General features: G+C 40.5%; 1 long non-coding RNA gene across 2 annotated transcripts; it reads right to left on the bottom strand.

Annotated features, from left to right (window-relative positions):
* Positions 1-10,281: 10,281 nt before the first annotated feature.
* On the bottom strand, positions 10,282-16,910 carry LOC143711176 (uncharacterized). Of its 2 annotated transcripts, none has more exons than XR_013194757.1 (5): positions 16,737-16,910; positions 15,103-15,202; positions 11,903-12,029; positions 11,634-11,745; positions 10,282-10,613 (listed from the first exon to the last, which is right to left on the bottom strand). It is a non-coding gene; the product is annotated as an uncharacterized LOC143711176 (long non-coding RNA). The 2 variants fall into 2 exon arrangements; XR_013194758.1 differs by having other exon boundaries at positions 10,282-10,608; positions 11,644-11,745.
* Between the last annotated feature and the right edge of the window lie 2,208 nt (positions 16,911-19,118).

Here is a 19,118-nt window from a genome sequence, read left to right as displayed (position 1 = left end):
GAGCTCGGGATACTGGAAGATGAAGCTCAGCACGCAGAGAGGAAGAGCGCGCGAGAAGAGCGCAGGACAGGAGGACAGGGCTTTACTGACCACGCTCACTGACACCTGCACACACACACACACACACACACACGCTTCAGTCACTGTTCACACTCAACCTCAGAGCTCTGAGGGGTTGCTAGGGTGTTGCTATGTGCTCATCAGACTGACAGACATGTACATAAACAGATGTTGTTGTGTTTCTCTAACTGCTGCTGCTACTGGAACAGACGCGGTTCCGAAGGGATTGAAATTTATTTGAATTTGAATGTAGTTTAGAATGCAGTTGTTCTTTAACTGTTACTATCAACTACAGATGATGTTTCAAATATATTTGAATTTATATGCTTCCTCATGTGTAGAAAGTGTGAGTGAGGTCACAAAGATGAGGTGTGTGTCTGTGTGTTTGTGTGTGTGTGTGTGTTTGTGTGTGAGTGTGAGTGTGTGTGTGTGTGTGTGTGTGTGTGTGTGTGTGTGTGTGTGTGTGTGTGTGTGTGTTTGTGTGCGGTCACCATGTCCAGGCGAGGGCCGCTGTGTTGATTGACAGACAGCAGATAGAGGACTGAACTCAACACACACGCAGGAAGAGCGTCGTCACACTGATCCTGAACACACACGATGAAGCGCAGAAAGCAGGAGAACATGGCCGAATCACACAGAAACCTGTCACATGATCACGAAGGTTATCATCTCTTCTCCGTCACTCAGCGACATCACTCTCTCACACTCTCACACACACTCTCTCACAATATATCACTCTCACACACTCACACTATCACTCTCTCACACACACTCTCTCACACACTATATCACTCTCTCACACTCCATCACTTACACTCACTCACACTTTCTCACATTCACGCACACTCACTCACTCTCACACACACACACACACACACACACACACACACACACACACACACACACACACACACACACACACACACACACACACACACTCTCACGCTCACTCTCTCACACTCACACACACACACACTCACTCTCTCACACTCACTCTCTCACACTCACTCTCTCTCACACACACACACACACACACACACACACACACACACACACACACACACACACTCTCACACACACTCTCACTCACTCACTCTCACTCTCACACACTCTCTCACTCACTCACTCACTCACACACACACACACACACACGTCAATTGACGTCAATATGACTTTCATTTTTGACCTATTTCGTGACGTCATTTTGACATAATGTTTGATGTCATATTGATGTTAAATTGATGTCAAGGTGCCCGCTGGGTAGGCTCGCTTTTATATAGACATGTTTTGTATGTTTAAGGTCCACATGTTTGTCATTGTTATAAATTAACTAACTTGTTAACTAACTATAACCATCTACAGTGAACCTGTCACGGTATACTATTCTCTGGTTCCTTCTCGTCTCGTGTTTATGTTGTGGTATGAATGCACGTGCGTTGTGGGCGTGAGTGTGATGTCATTACCTGATCCGCTCCAGCTGATCATCATATCACCACCAGCTGCAGTCCATTTCCTCACCCTATTTATACTCACCGGTTTTTGTCCTCTTTGTCAGATCGTTGTTTGATGTCTCCTGTGTCGGTGTTCCAGTCCTGTCATCCCGCTCGTCCGGTGTTCGTGTTCTTCGTGGATTGTCGTTTCGTTGTGGATTATCGTTTGGGTTGTGTGGATTCCGTCTTCTGTGTTTCACCACTTCACGGTTCCTGTCATCACTTCTGGCCATCGAAGTCCCTGCGCTACCATTCCACGCCCGTGTCATTGTTTTGGTCTTTAATAAATTGAGTTACTTGCTATTGCTTCCTGTGTTCTGTTCCCCGCCATGACAGAACGATCTGACCTAACCATGGAAGCAGCGAGTGCACCATCGTCTTCGTTGGAGGACTTCATTCGGCACAGCATACGTAGGATGGATTCCCAAGAGAGAAATTTGAATGACACGGGTCGTGCGGTACAATCTTTGGGGGCGCAGGTGTCCGAGCTTACCCAGCAGATCCAACAAATGCGAGCTCCCACTGCGCCACCCGCACCAGCCGTTCCCCCCACATCACCAGAGTTCCACCACCAGTCTGAGCCCCGCCTACCGGCTCCGGAGGCTTATTCCGGGGAGTCCAGGTACTGTAGAGCCTTTCTGACACGATGCTCGATGCATTTTGCGCTACAACCAAGAACTTTTCAGACTGAACAGGCCAAGGTAGCGTTCGTCTTGACCCTTCTGACGGGAAAGGCGGCGCTATGGGGAACGGCGGTGTGGGAGAACCAAGACCCATGCTGCGCCTCGTTCCAGACACTCTCCTCCGAAATCAGACGAGTTTTCGACCGCGCCGTCGCGGGGAGAGAGGCCGCCAGGGTGTTGGCCGACCTGCATCAGGGAGAGAGGTCGGTTGCGGACTTTTCCATCGAGTTCTGGACCCTGGCGGCCGAATGTCGATGGAACGAGGAGGCGCAGTGGGACATGTTCCTGCATGGGTTGGCTGACCGCGTCCAGAGGGAGATCTACGCCCTGGACCTCCCCACATCTTTAAATGGACTAATCGAGCTGGCACTGCGGGTGGACGCTCGACTCTCACGAGTCGAGCGAAGAGGGTCGTTCACCCGCACACTGGAAGGAGCCGAGGGTCCTAGGTCCAGCGGCAGGGACGCGGTCAGTCCCGTCTACGATCACGAACCCATGCAGGTGGGGCGAGCTCGGCTTTCCCGGGAGGAGAGGGAAAGGCGGAGGTCCCAGGGCCTTTGCCTCTACTGCGGGGGTACGGGACATTTCGCATACAACTGCCCGGTAAAAGGTCAAGCCCGATAGTAAGTATGAGGCTACTATCGGGTGGGATCTCCGCCAAGAAGACCTCATCCACATCTACCCTCCTCCCGGTAAGACTAAGATGGTCAGTCCACCAGCACGACTGTAGAGCACTTTTGGACTCCGGGGCTGAAGGTAATTTTATGGACAAATCATTTGCACTCAAGTTTCAGATTCCCCTCAAGCCCCTCACTCACAGGATTGCAGTACACGCACTTAATGGTCAAGAACTTCCCACTATTTCACTCACGACTGAAGATATTACCCTCATCACATCTGGCAACCACACTGAGACTATTTTTTTTTACATACTGGATTCACCCCTCGCACCCATCGTTCTTAGACACCCCTGGCTCATCCACCACAACCCCCGTATAGACTGGCAGCAAAGAACTGTGCTGGAGTGGAGCAAGGAATGTCATAAGTCCTGTCTTGTGTCTGCTTGTTCGTCTGTGCCTGTTTTTATGTTTCAGGAGGAAGCAGGGGATTTGTCTAGCGTGCCCAGGGAGTACCTGGACCTGAAGGAAGTGTTTAGTAAGTCTCGTGCTGCTTCTCTCCCTCCGCATCGTCCCTATGACTGTGCCATAGATTTACTGCCAGGTAAGTCTCCGCCCAAGGGCAAGTTATACTCACTGTCTGTTCCTGAGAGGGAGGCCATGGAGAAATATATTTCTGATTCTCTAGCAACCAAGTTCATTCGCCCTTCCTCTTCTCCAGCGGGGGCGGGGTTCTTTTTTGTGGGGAAGAAGGATGGTTCTCTGCGACCTTGTATCGATTACCGGGGGTTGAACAACATCACGGTAAAGAATACTTATCCTTTGCCGTTGATGTCTTCAGCTTTCGAGAGGTTACAGGGAGCTTCCGTCTTCACGAAATTGGACTTACGTAACGCATATCATTTGGTTCGCATTAGGGAGGGGGATGAGTGGAAGACTGCGTTTAACACCCCCAGGGGGCACTTTGAATACTTGGTCATGCCGTTCGGGCTGTCCAACTCCCCTGCGGTCTTCCAGGCACTCGTCAATGATGTGCTGCGAGATATGATAGATCAGTTCATTTATGTCTACCTGGATGACATATTGATTTTTTCATCTTCTCTCCAGGAACATGTGCAGCACGTCCGACGAGTGCTTCAGAGGTTGCTAGAGAATGGGCTTTTTGTCAAGGCGGAGAAATGCGAATTTCATGCACAGTCTGTTCCTTTCCTAGGGCACATCATTTCGTCTGAAGGAGTGCGTATGGATCCTGAAAAGGTTAAGGCTGTGGTCGAGTGGCCAAGCCCAGATTCCCGTAAGGCCCTACAGAGGTTTCTGGGCTTCGCCAATTTCTACCGGCGTTTTATTCGCAACTTCAGCCAACTAGCCGCACCTCTGACTGCCTTGACCTCCCCCATAACGGCGTTCAGGTGGACAGACACAGCGGAAGCTGTGTTTGCCAAACTGAAAGGCCGCTTTGTTTCAGCCCCCATCCTTATTGCCCCTGATTCTTCACGTCAGTTCGTGGTGGAGGTTGATGCGTCAGAGGTGGGGGTAGGTGCAGTGCTATCCCAACGCTCTTCTACAGACGACAAGATGCATCCCTGCGCGTTTTTATCTCATCGCTTGTCCCCAGCTGAACGTAATTACGACATCGGTAACAGGGAGTTGTTGGCAGTCAAAGTAGCGTTGGAGGAGTGGCGTCACTGGTTAGAAGGGTCAGGGGTACCTTTTATCGTCTGGACTGATCATAAGAATCTAGAATACATTAGAACGGCTAAAAGATTGAACTCCAGGCAGGCTCGGTGGGCACTTTTTTTCGGCCGTTTTGATTTTACTCTCTCGTACCGCCCGGGTTCTAAAAACATCAAACCCGATTCATTATCTCGTATTTTTGAGCCTTCCGAACGCCCGTCTACTCCCGAGTGCATTTTACCCGAAACCCTATTTGTTTCCACACTCACATGGGAGGTCGAATCGAAGGTCAAGTCGGCCTTAGAAGGGGTAACGCCTCCGCCCGGTTGCCCACCGAATCGTTTATTTGTGCCGGAGGAATTACGGTCCGACGTCATTCAGTGGGGTCATTGCTCCAACGTGGCTTGTCATCCAGGAGTCAACCGAACCAGTTTCTTGGTTAAGCAACGATTAACTTATGGCTCGTGACATTCACAGTTTTGTCTTGGCTTGCTCAGTTTGTGCCACTGGTAAGACTTCTAATCGACCTCCAGATGGGTTACTCCAACCGCTGCCAGTCCCTTCGAGACCCTGGTCCCACATCGCGCTAGATTTTATTACCGCCCTCCCGCCCTCCCAGGGTAACACAGTCGTTTTGACCGTGGTGGACCGGTTCTCGAAGGCGGCTCACTTTATCCCCTTACCCAAATTACCCTCAGCTAAGGAGACAGCGTTGACTGTCGTAGATCACGTCTTTCGTTTACATGGCCTCCCGATGGACGTGGTCTCCGACAGGGGACCCCAGTTTGTGTCCAAATTTTGGCGAGAATTTTGTAGATTACTGGGTGCGACGGTTAGTCTGTCCTCAGGGTTCCATCCCCAGAGCAATGGCCAAACTGAGAGAGCCAACCAAGATCTGGAAAGGATGTTACGGTGCTTGGTCTCCAAGAATCCTTCCTCATGGAGCCAACAACTATCCATGGTGGAGTACGCCCACAACACGTTACCGGTGTCGTCCACGGGCCTTTCTCCGTTTGAGTGTAGTTTAGGTTACCAGCCACCTATTTTTCCCAGTCTGGAATCCGAGGTCGCGGTCCCCTCTGCTCACGCCTTCGTCCAGAGGTGTCACCGTACCTGGACTAGAGCCCGTGAGACTCTACTCCAGGTGGGGGCGCGCACCAAGGCCAAGGCCGATCGCCACCGGTCAAGGCCTCCCGTATACATCGTCGGTCAAAAAGTGTGGCTTTCTACCAGAAACATTCCTCTCCGCTCCGTCTCCAATAAGCTTGCTCCCAAATTCATTGGCCGTTCACTGTCACCAAGATCATTAGTCCGGTGGCAGTCCGCCTCAATTTACCTCCGGCGTACAGGAGGATTCATCCCGTCTTCCACGTATCCAAAATTAAGCCCGTGTTTCATTCGCACATTAATCCGCCAGTCCCGGTTCCCCCCCCCCGCCGCGACTCGTAGATGGGGAAACCACTTATTCGGTCAACCGTATTCTGGACTCTAGGCGGAGGGGACGCGGATTCCAGTACTTGGTGGACTGGGAAGGTTACGGTCCGGAGGAGAGAAGTTGGGTACCTGCTAGAGACATCCTGGATCACTCCCTTATCGATGATTACAATCGACAGGTAAGGGAGTCTGAGAACGCCAGGAGGCGTTCTTAGGAGGAGGGGTACTGTCACGGTATACTATTCTCTGGTTCCTTCTCGTCTCGTGTTTATGTTGTGGTATGAATGCACGTGCGTTGTGGGCGTGAGTGTGATGTCATTACCTGATCCGCTCCAGCTGATCATCATATCACCACCAGCTGCAGTCCATTTCCTCACCCTATTTATACTCACCGGTTTTTGTCCTCTTTGTCAGATCGTTGTTTGATGTCTCCTGTGTCGGTGTTCCAGTCCTGTCATCCCGCTCGTCCGGTGTTCGTGTTCTTCGTGGATTGTCGTTTCGTTGTGGATTATCGTTTGGGTTGTGTGGATTCCGTCTTCTGTGTTTCACCACTTCACGGTTCCTGTCATCACTTCTGGCCATCGAAGTCCCTGCGCTACCATTCCACGCCCGTGTCATTGTTTTGGTCTTTAATAAATTGAGTTACTTGCTATTGCTTCCTGTGTTCTGTTCCCCGCCATGACAGAACCAAGACCAATTTAGCTCTCATATAAACAGAGCATGATCCAAACCCCTTGATGAAATGTTAGAAAAAGGCAAGCATGAAAAAAGACGTGTTCAAATTGAATTGCATGTTATCTTTATGTCTGAAATGTTTAGGACAAGAAGCTCTTAACTTTCCTCGCTATAGTTATTTTTTAAAATGTATAATATAAGACTGCAGATTTAAATCCGTTATTCCACTATCCTGTTTGTATTCAAGCTTGTTGCGGTGGTCAGCCGCTTTGACGGGTTTTATATTTGTGTATTGTCACTGGCTAGGTTCTAATAATCAACCCATTCTCACTCCCAAGGCGTCAAAAACTGAAGCATGGTCAAGCGCCCGAGGCGTCAAATAGCAGACGCCGAAGGCGCCCCTTGGCGTCACTCTGTGGCGCATTAGGAGCTCCATTGCTTCAATGGGAAACCTGTGGCGGCAATAACAGACGCGAATTGTATCAGTAGGAAATAGCGTCGAAGAAGTCTCATTCCGAACACATCGCGATGTTTGGCATCAGGTCACGTGTGCCAGATGTTGGTAAGTAGTCGTAAATACGCTGTCCAAATAATGTTTTTTATAATGTCTTTTCTGTTTGTCGATATTAATCAGATTAGCTCTCTCATGTTCAGTCACTGCATTATTTGTATACTCGTACATAATCCTGCAGCTTTTACTCCTACTGCTGTCATTGGCTACTGCCTCAATTCCTGTACATATTTATCGCGATATTTGCAAATCAGTTGCAGATGCCCCACACACTGTCAGAAAGTTTATATTAATTGCATTATTTAAAAGTATTACAAATTGGACCCTGTCTGTTGATGTTCCAATGATACATGATGTCTCTCCACACCTCATGACCTACCTCTGTCTGTTTGCAAGAGTGGAAAAGCTAATCTGACTTGTCACACGACATCAGATACTCGATTATTTTGTCATGATAAGATCAGTTACACTGCTGATAACTGTCCCATTTGCATGTAAATCGTGTTATTTTTGCTTGCTATTAATGACATACTTTTAATCATGCCCACATATCAGTAAACTTATTACATAAATGCATCTAACATTTAATTATCCAATCTCTTTACAGAAAAATATCCCACAGTTATGGATAAACTCACAACATCATCATCAAGTCCTGTGCTGGGCACATTGGGCAACAAGTGTCCTCCAACGTATTCGATCCGTGGACTAGTTCTCCACATCTTCCCATGGGACACTGACATTCTTCAGGTGTTCGTGAAACATCTGTCTCCATGTCTTCTTTGGTCTTCGCTGTCTCCTGCATCCTCCTGGTGGTGTCCACTTCATTACTGTCTTTGTGCGGTGTTGTTTGGGCATGCGTAGGATGTGTACTTGAGGTCTGCCTAATGCCTTTATCAAACAAGCGTCAGTGCTCATCAGGAGTTTTGGTAAAGGACATATTCATTGATATCCATTAGTTCTAGTCATGGAGCGACTTCATGGTGCAATAGTCAAATGTATATTTCGGCAAGTGTATATAGCAGATGTTTGTCCGAACAATTGAAGATAGTGAGAGTGTTCAGGAAAACCTTTTGAAAATAATAAATATTTATGGAATTCTGTTTGGTGCTGAAAGAGTATTACAGAAATGTTTGACATTAAATATTGGAATTCAGTATTTACAATCTAAATTGTGTGCATTCATTATGCTTTTGTTACATTTATTTGAATTCCAAGAGTTCAGATGGTGGAGAATGGCATAAAGAAGTGATTAAGTTTATACCTTTGATATACTGTATATACACTGTAAATGTTAGAAACACTTTAGTACATGTAATTATCTTTAATTAAAATACTGCAAAAATACTCCTGCTGTAGGCCATTGCTTTGAAAAAAAGTTTCTCTTTCAAATGCATTTATGCATGAGCCAAATAATCAAAAAACTAATTTGTGTCATTGATCGTGTTAACTCGTTTTTGGATGGTAAGCACACACGGGAGTCTTTTGTTTTTAAATGTGAGTTTTATTATTTAATTAGAAGGAATACATATTTAACAGGCCAAATATTAAATCTATCCCTGCAGCTGGAACCAGAAGAGATCTGTCATCATTTACCATAAATGGGCAAGTAAGTGTGACGCATCTGTTCAGCTGGGTTGTCATTGGCTGTGACTGCATCGCAGAACTTGGTGTGATTGGACTATCTTTTAACCCATATAAAACGGCACTTCATGTTACAAAGTATGTTTTGGTGTTATTATCACGTTAGTTATACAATAAGTTAACTATTAAATGTCTCTATGCTGTGGGAAAATACTCCTTTATCGAGACTCCAACCCTAACCCTAAGCATTTCTGCACATCTCAATGAACTACAGCACCACGTTTCCTGTTGCATTGATAGAATGACAGAGATATGTGGGTAATGTAGTTTAAAACGTTTAGCAATGAAACAATACATTTTAAATAAATAATATATTTAATGGACAACTGGATATCTAAATGTTCATTGTGCAAACCTTTATGACATAAACTGCCTTTATGACAGACTGAAATGTGATATTTTACTGTGAGCACTTTTAAAAAAAAAATTCATGCCAGCTTTCCATATATGTCTGAAAACTGTGCCCAACATTATTTAGTAAACATAGCATAAGCATTTGTCCTGCCGATTTTCTCTTTGATACACTAACCAGACTTTAAGTTACACCCATTTGAAATGTGTATTTGTTTGCTCTTCCGGGGGCCGTTGCTGGGCTGTTGCTGGGTCGTTGCTGGGTCGTTGCTGGGCCCCTGAGGGTGCAAGGGCACTGCAATCTACACACATCTATTCTCCTCATCATGGACAACAAACTTTGTTTAGTCACATTTAAATACCAGACTATTTTATCTTTTCCCCCATTTTCTATTGTAACATCATGCATGTATTAGGTTTTGATGGGTATTGTGACCATCTGAAATGGAAATATTTTAAAGAAATGCTGTAATATATAACAATAATAATAATAATGAATATGTATTTACTTTTTTTGCAAGAACACCAACAAATATAATGGATGAACCTGCAACAACTTGTCATTATCCAATTTCCAGTGTTGGCAGTAAACAAAAATCTATTTATATATTTACACTTTACTATTACACAAGGATAATGCACTATTTAGTAAAACAACAAAGAAACAGTGCCAACATTTCTATTTCACCCCCTCTGATTGCTTCTTATATGCCTGACATCAGTAATATCTATGATTTCATACTAAATGCAGTAGATGAACTAGAATGATCAACATGGATCATCTTCAATTATGATTGAAGTGTTTGTAGTAATATAACCCACTGCAGCCTCTTGTTATTCACATACCTTCCCTTTATTTTACTGAAAACTGGCATACTTCTCACATGCAAGTATGTGCAACTTTTAGTGCATTGTTGTCCCAAATATCATTAACCCGATCAAAAATGTTTATGTCCTATTTTTAAATTATGAACTAAACTCATAAGAAATTAAAATTTCTCAAATAAAATATTACATTTACTGTACCAAACACCACTTTAAATACACAATATTCACCATATTTTATTAAACAATACTTTATTGGAGGACACAGCATAAAGTTGATAAAGTAGCATAAAGACAAATGAGATTCAAAATGGGTCTTCAAAAATACATTAAAATCACATTAATCCATTCACAGCTGCTGAAGCCACAAAATGAGTGCCAGAGAATCATATTCAGTCACCTATGATACAGAAAACAGATTTGATATTGTGTTGGAAAATAATGATTCATTATCACAGCTAAACTGGTTTCTTGCTCTTCCCTGTACGTCTCTATCATGTTCATGTTCTTCTTCCTCATCTAAACAGTTTGTTCAGTTGTGCCCTACAGTACAAATGATGAACAGAAGATGTGATCACTGATGTGGTGTAGCTTTTTCTCAGAGGAAGAAGTCTCAACATCCCATCGTCAGGTGCTCTCCAGTCCTGGTCTGAAAGTAAAACAAACAATTCAAATTAAGTAGTTTAATGGACAGTCAGGTCAGCTTCTGTTGTGTGTTATTTAAAGCAGTGATGGGCTACTCTGGCCCTCAGCATCCACTGTCCTGTAGATTTAGCTCCAACCTCAAACCCTCCTGCCTATGTCTAAAAGTAAACCTGGAGACTTTGGTTAAAATGTTTAGATGTGCTCAATTAGGGTTTGATGTAAACTCTCCACCTCAAAAAGGAGAACGCAAAAGTTGCCTGTTCCTTATTTAAATTTACAAAGCAGTAGTCAGTACATTATATTATACACATTGAAGTATTATATATATATATATATATATATATATATATATATATATATATATATATAAAATTGCAGCACATACACGTGAAACTCGAAAAATGTTAATATCGTGCAAAACTTTATTTCAGTAATTCAGTAATATATTAGTTTCACAAAAGGTGAAACTAATATATTATACAGACTAATTACATCTAAAGTGAGATATTTCAAGCCTTTATTTGTTACAATTTGGATGATTATGGCTTACAGCTATGAAAACCCCAAAATTAGAATATTGTGAAAAGGTTTTCATAGCTGTAAGCCATAACCATCAAAATTATAACAAATAAAGGCTTGAAATATCTCACTTTGCATGTCATGAATGAGTCTATATAATATATTAGTTTCACCTTTTAAGTTGAATTTTCTGAAATAAATGAACTTTTGCACAATATTCAAATTTTTCGAGTTTCACCTGTAATATAAGTGAAGTACTGAAAAAAAAAACTGTTTTACCCATATCAACAGCAACCTGTTTTAAAAGATATTTTAGAAAGGCATGGTCTCTTTGAGCTTTTGCCAGTGATGCTTGATTTCTTTCAAGACAACACACTCTTCTGTCACTTGTTTCAAGAGCTTTACTTGGTGAATAACCAAGTGATAACCTGTACAATGTAAAATTGTCAACATCAAATGATGTACTAGCCTAATTATTACAGCATTGTTTCAATACAAGACATACCAATGGCCACGCGCACCTTTCTGTCTTTGGGCACCGGATGTTCCTTCCTCACCGAAACAAAGGATTCATTCGATTAGCTTGCTTTGATATAAGGACTGGTCTTCCTTCTCTGCTGTAAAACAAAAAAAGTCTCTACTTACTCTATGTGCAATTACTATTGTTCTTAAAACATAGAAATGAAGACAGTTATAAATAAGTTCTTTTACCATACGATTCAGGAGAGAGCATTTGATGAGTAAATACTGATTGAAATATTGTAGTATCTTTACCTGGGAAGGGCTGATCACGGCAAGATCCACTGAGACTCACTAGTACTGGAGCTCTTGTGAGGGTCGGCTCTTAAAAGAGCTGTTGAGTTTGATGTTGTAGAGATCTTAAAAAAAGGACTAAGTAATCCTGCAAGACAGAAAGGAAGGTAATTTTATTACATTACAAGCAAGTAGAAAGTTTATAAATAACAGTAGGATTTATTTCTGTATAGAGTGTTGCATAATTAAATGTTAAATGCATTTATGTAATAAGTTTACTGATATGTGGGCATGATTAAAAGTATGTCATTAATAGCAAGCAAAAATAACACGATTTACATGCAAATGGGACAGTTATCAGCAGTTTAACTGATCTGATCATGACAAAATAATCGAGTATCTGATGTCGTGTGACAAGTCAGATTAGCTTTTCCACTCTTGCAAACAGACAGAGGTAGGTCATGAGGTGTGGAGAGACATCATGTATCATTGGAACATCAACAGACAGGGTCCAATTTGTAATAATTTTAAATAATGCAATTAATATAAACTTTCTGACAGTGTGTGGGGCATCTGCAACTGATTTGCAAATATCGCGATAAATATGTACAGGAATTGAGGCAGTAGCCAATGACAGCAGTAGGAGTAAAAGCTGCAGGATTATGTACGAGTATACAAATATGTATGTGCATCGTATGAATTTGAGAACTTGTTAAATCTTGTGAATTATTAAGACTTAGAGACTACACAGCAAAATCCCCAGTGTTAAATTAACACTCTGAGTGTGGACTCATATAAACACTGAAGCAGTGTTAAAGTAAAACACGGTGATTAGTGTTTGCTTTAGTTGGGCACTTGACCCTTAAATCATTAACTTTAGATTTTGTTTGGCTGTTGTACGGGAGTTTAAACAGCCAGATGAACTAATAGAAAAGGTGATCTGATGCTGTGGGTTGTGTTTAAACAATCATTATTTAACTATCATTTGACCTGAATTACTGAACTCATAGAGAGCCCAAATTAGGTTTACTTTATCAATTATAGCAGCACTGTTCTTGCACAGCATAGTATTTTAAACTTTTACAAAGTAATCCAAACGATTTTTTATACATGTCTCATATACTTTTGTAAAAAAAGTTTTTATTTGATACAGTTTTTAGACACAAAGACATCAAGAATCAGCCTGTGAATCTCAACAATGGTGACAATTATAAAGCATGTTGCAGTGCATTCTGGGTGCCACCAATAAAAACTCATTCATGGCTCCAATCATGCATTGCTGCATGAATAAATAATGAGCTTATGTTCAGAAGTGATCTGTTTGTCACCATTGCTGAGATTCATACACTAATTCTTGATGTCTGTGTGTGTCAACATACATAACTTTTGAAGTTTTTTTTTTTTTTTATCACTTGGTTTCATTGAAAAGGCTAAAAATATGATGCCATACAAGAACAGTGCTGCTATAATTAATAAAGTAAACCTAACTCAGAAATTGACCTATATATGAGTTCAGTGATTCAGGTCAAATTATTGTGAAATAATGATTATGTTAAAACACAACCAACCCCATCAGATCATCTTTTCTATATGTTCATCTGGCTGTTATAACTCATGTACAGCAGCCAAACAAAATCTAAAGTTAATGATGTAAGGGTCAAGAGCCCAACTGAAGCAAACACTGATCACCATAACGGTGACTCAAAATTACGGTTTTCTTCTTCAGTGATTCTGCTTGTTATCATCAGGTGTCTTCAATGATGCTCAATCATCACTCAATTTTTCACTTAATTATCTCATTAACTTTAACACTGCTTCAGTGTTACTTAAACACTGCTTCAGTGTTTATATGAGTCCACACTCAGAGTGTTAATTTAACACTGGGGGTTTTGCTGTGTATGTTTGTACTGATTGGGCTATGGGTTTTGTAAGAAAAGGTTTAAGAAACAACAAATGATTGATAAAATGTTTGATTACAGGTTAAAACCAACACATACATACCATTGTGAATATTTGCCCTTTGTAGCTTTTCGTCTCCCGTTTACTTCTCCTCAAACAATAATGAGCTGACTGAGTCCGAAAGGCCCTTTTGGTCTTTTCAGCTGAAAAAAGAGAAAATAAAATATCATTATGTATAATATATAGGATTATTTAAAGGAAAAATTACAGATTTATGTTACAATTTTTGGATTTTAAATTATTAGGCATTAAAAGCATGGTAAGTGTTGTAGTTACTATGCATTTACAACAAATCTTAATTTAAAACTACCAATACTGAGGTAAAGCATGGTAAGTTTTGTGGTTACTGTGCATTTACAACAAATGATACATTAAAACGGCAAATACTGTGGTAAAAGCATGGTAAGTGTTGTGGTTACTATGCATTTACAACAAATATTACTTTAAAACTACCAATACTGAGGTAAAAGCAGGGTATGTTTTGTGGTTACTGTGCATTTACAACAAATATCACTTTAAAACTACCAATACTGAGGTAAAAGCATGGTAAGTTTTGTGATTACTGTGCATTTACAACAAATATTACTTTAAAACTACAAATACTGTGGTAAAAGCATGGTAAGTGTTGTGGTTACTATGCATTTACAACAAATGACACATTAAAACTGCAAATACTGTGGCAAAAGCATGGTAAGTGTTGTGCTTACTGCGCTTCCACTACAAATACCACTTTGGAACTAATATCTACTTTGAACCTGATATGAATATATTATATTTCATAACTGATTGAAGGTCTAGGCCTAAGTTATAGCACGACACGTGACAGACAGTGTTTAATCACGTTAGTTTAGTAATGTGTTTTGAATTAGAAACCAATGAAACGCAAAGCCTCCGTGGAGATGGCAGATTTTGCTTCGTTTCGCTCGGACATTTAACGGCGTACACATACACGCAGAATCACTCGGACATTTAATGGCGTAGACATACACGCAAAAGATTTCGGCGTGGACATACACGCGGATAACTCAAAATGCGTATACACACACGCCACTTGACTTGAAAGTGGCGTGTATGTTTACGCAAAGTCATGATGTCATGTTGCGCATCGTATGAATTTGAGAACTTGTTAAATCTTGTGAATTATTAAGACTTAGAGACTATGTTTGTACTGATTGGGCTATGGGTTTTGTAAGAAAAGGTTTAAGAAACAACAAATGATTGATAAAATGTTTGATTACAGGTTAAAACCAACACATACATACCATTGTGAATATTTGCCTTTGTAGCTTTTCGTCTCCCGTTTACTTCTCCTCAAACAATAATGAGCTGACTGAGTCCGAAAGGCCCTTTTGGTCTTTTCAGCTGAAAAAAGAGAAAATAAAATATCATTATGTATAATATATAGGATTATTTAAAGGAAAAATTACAGATTTACCTTACAATTTTTGGATTTTAAATTATTAGGCATTAAAAGCAAGGTAAGTGTTGTGGTTACTATGCATTTACAACAAATATTACTATAAAACTACCAATACTGAGGTAAAAGCATGGTAAGTTTTGTGGTTACTGTGCATTTACAACAAATGACACATTAAAACTGCCAATACTGTGATGAAAGCATGGTAAGTGTTGTGGTTACTATGCATTTACAACAAATATCACTTTAAAACTACCAATACTGAGGTAAAAGCATGGTAAGTTTTGTGGTTACTGTGCATTTACAACAAATATTACTTTAAAACTGCAAATACTGTGGTAAAAGCATGGTAAGTGTTGTGCTTACTATGCCTTTACAACAAATATTACTTTTAAACTACCAATACTGAGGTAAAAGCATGGTAAGTTTTTTGGTTACTGTGCATTTACAACAAATGACACATTAAAACTGCAAATACTGTGATAAAAGCATGGTAAGTGTTGTGGTTACTATGCATTTACAACAAATATTACTTTAATACTACCAATATGTGAAAAGCATGGTAAGTTTTGTGGTTACTGTGCATTTACAACAAATGACACATTAAAACTGCAAATACTGTGGCAAAAACATGGTAAGTGTTGTGCTTACTGCGCTTCCACTACAAATGTGCCTTTACAACAAATATTACTTTTAAACTACCAATACTGAGGTAAAAGCATGGTAAGTTTTTTGGTTACTGTGCATTTACAACAAATGACACATTAAAACTGCAAATACTGTGATAAAAGCATGGTAAGTGTTGTGGTTACTGTGCATTTACAACAAATATTACTTTAAAACTACCAATACTGTGGTAAAAGCATGGTAAGTTTTGTGGTTACTGTACATTTACAACAAATGACACATTAAAACTGCAAATACTGTGGTAAAAGCATGGTAAGTGTTGTGGTTACTATGCATTTACAACAAATATTACTTTAATACTACCAATATGTGAAAAGCATGGTAAGTTTTGTGGTTACTGTGCATTTACAACAAATGACACATTAAAACTGCAAATACTGTGGCAAAAACATGGTAAGTGTTGTGGTTACTGTGCATTTACAACAAATGACACATTAAAACTGCAAATACTGTGGTAAAAGCATGGTAAGTGTTGTGCTTACTGCGCTTCCACTACAAATACCACTTTGGAACTAATTACTACTTTGAACCTGATATGAATATATATTTCATATATGATTAACTGATTGAAGGTCTACGCCTAAGTTATAGCACGACACGTGACAGACAGTGTTTAATCACGTTAGTTTAGTAATGTGTTTTGAATTAGAAACCAATGTAACGCAAAGCCAACGTGGAGATGGCAGATATAATGCAGTGACTGAACATGAGAGAGCTAATCTGATTAATATCGACAAACAGAAAAGACATTATAGCAAACATTATTTGGACAGCGTATTTACGACTACTTACCAACATCTGGCACACGTGACCTGATGCCAAACATCGCGATGTGTTCGGAATGAGACTTCTTCAACGCTATTTCCTACTGATACAATTCGCGTCTGTTATTGCCGCCACAGGTTTCCCATTGAAAGCAATGGAGCTCCTAATGCGCCACAGAGTGACGCCAAGGGGCGCCTTCGGCATCTGCTGTTTGATGCCTCGGGCGCTTGACCATGCTTGTTAAAAAATAATAATTTAAACTGTTAAAAATATATATATTTTTGCAATGATGATACAAAATCAAAGTGAGTAAATGATTGATTGTTCTTATCTGCCATAATAGCAGGATGGAGAGAGCATTGAAACCGCCAGGGGAAATAGACTTTGATGACTGTAATTTGGCAATTGCATGGAAAAGATGGAAGAAAGAATTACATTTTTGTGTAAATCTGATTACGGTAGACAAAACGGGTGAATATAAGTTTAATCTTCTAAATTACCTAATTGGAGAAAAAGGACGAGAAGCAAACTCTGAGTTGGAACGGATCTAGGGTTTATGGATTGATGAAGTGATATCAAAGTTGGATGGATTCTGTGCATCTTCATACATTTTTTTTAGTCTGGACTAATATATGACTGAATTAAGGACACTGGCCGCAAAACAAAACATGCAATTTTGGGGTGATCAACAGACTCCCTCATTAGAGACAGATGTGTGAGAGACATGGGACTCACACTTAAGAGAGCGCTTGCTCAGAGAGTCTGATCTCAGTTTGGAAAAGTGTTTAGACAGAGCCAAAGTTATCGAGACACACATCAGCAACACTACATGTCTACAAAGAAGAAACACACAGAAAAAGGAGAGCCCTCATGGTAATGGAGCATGCAGATACTGTAGCCGAAAACATGAGAAGAGAAGAAATGTCTAGCATTCGGCCAAAAGTGTAAATCATGTGGTGAGAACAAACACTTTGCAGCGGTTTGCAAAATAATGTGGACCAGCAGAAAAAGGGCCGTTTTAGCAATGGATCAGGCGGATGTGTATTCAGAAAGTGAAGATGAGAGTATAACTCTGAGCGCATAGTCGAGGGAATTGTAAACATTGTGAAGGGAGATCCTGATCATATGTGGAGTGATTTGTTTTTCATTCCTATTGTTGTCTTTTGACCCACTGAAAGAGGCTTGCTTCCATTTTATATTTAATATGACTTTATAAAATACAGTGTGTGTTTAATAATGGTTAGGCTACTTTGACGTTCATGTTAAGGGATGATGTGGCTATTCTGTTGGATTCACAAAAGTTGCAATTTGTAGTTGTATTAGTGTTGTAATAGTGTCCTCTGGTGGAGAACAAAAGGAATTGTAAGAATGTGATAAAAGCATCATAATCTTGTATTTATTAATTCAGAGGCACGGGAAGTGGAAAACTGCAGCACCTCCTGTTTTCACAGCATTGTAAAAGCAACGCATATTTTTGTTCACATACATTATTAAATTTTAGTGTTCAGTAATTTATTTGTAATACAAACTTTAAGTGGGCAATAAAAAAAGTATTTATATGTTGATTTTTTTAAAAACATATGCTCAGAGTGTGGCGCATATTGTGACCGTTGAAATGTGCATTGCAGTTCAATAACCCTTTTATTTAAATGGTTAATCTGTGTCCCGTAGACCGGTCCGGTCCGTTGCATTACGGTAGCAAGCATCAAAAAACTGTGAAAAGCAGTCAATACCCAGCTAACCGAATTTTGTTATAAGAACGTTGTCCAAATATTCAGTGTTGGTTCTGGGAACATGAAAAATGTCCAGTTTTCTTGACGTTAGAGGAACGTGTTTTAAAAGGTATAATGTTCCTCAAACGTTCTTTAAATGTAATTTTCGATTAAAAATTCAACATGATAGTAACGTTGATTTCTAACATTCCAAGAATATAAAAATATCCAGTTTCCTGAATGTTACTATACAGCAAAAACTCAAGAGTGTTAAAGACTCAAGAGTGTTAAAGTGTTAAAATATGAGTGTTAAATTAACACTGAAGAGTGTTAAAGTTAATGTGCTATTTAAGTAATTGATTGAGTGATGATTGAGCATTATCGAAGACACCTGATGATAACAAGCAGAATCAGTGAAGGAGAAAAATCACATTTTAGTCACCATTATGGATATCAGTGTTTGCTTTAGTTGGGCAGTTTACCTTTAAATGTTTAACTTTAGATTTTGTTTGATTGCTGTACCTGAATAATGACAACTAGATGAACAAAGAGAAAAGATGATGTGATGGTGTTGGTTATGTTTTAACATAATCATTATTTCACAATCATTTGACCTAAATCACTGAACTCATTTAGTCATAATGTGCTATTACTGAGTGCTGACTGCTATTATTGAGTGCTGCCCACTCGGGTTACT

This window comes from Siphateles boraxobius, unplaced genomic scaffold, assembly GCF_051911475.1.
Source record: "Siphateles boraxobius isolate OS27281-9 unplaced genomic scaffold, OSU_SipBor_1 49, whole genome shotgun sequence".
NCBI classification, from domain to species: domain Eukaryota; kingdom Metazoa; phylum Chordata; class Actinopteri; order Cypriniformes; family Leuciscidae; genus Siphateles; species Siphateles boraxobius.
Note: the sequence above shows the minus strand (reverse complement) of the source record. Positions and strands in the feature narration are given on the sequence as shown.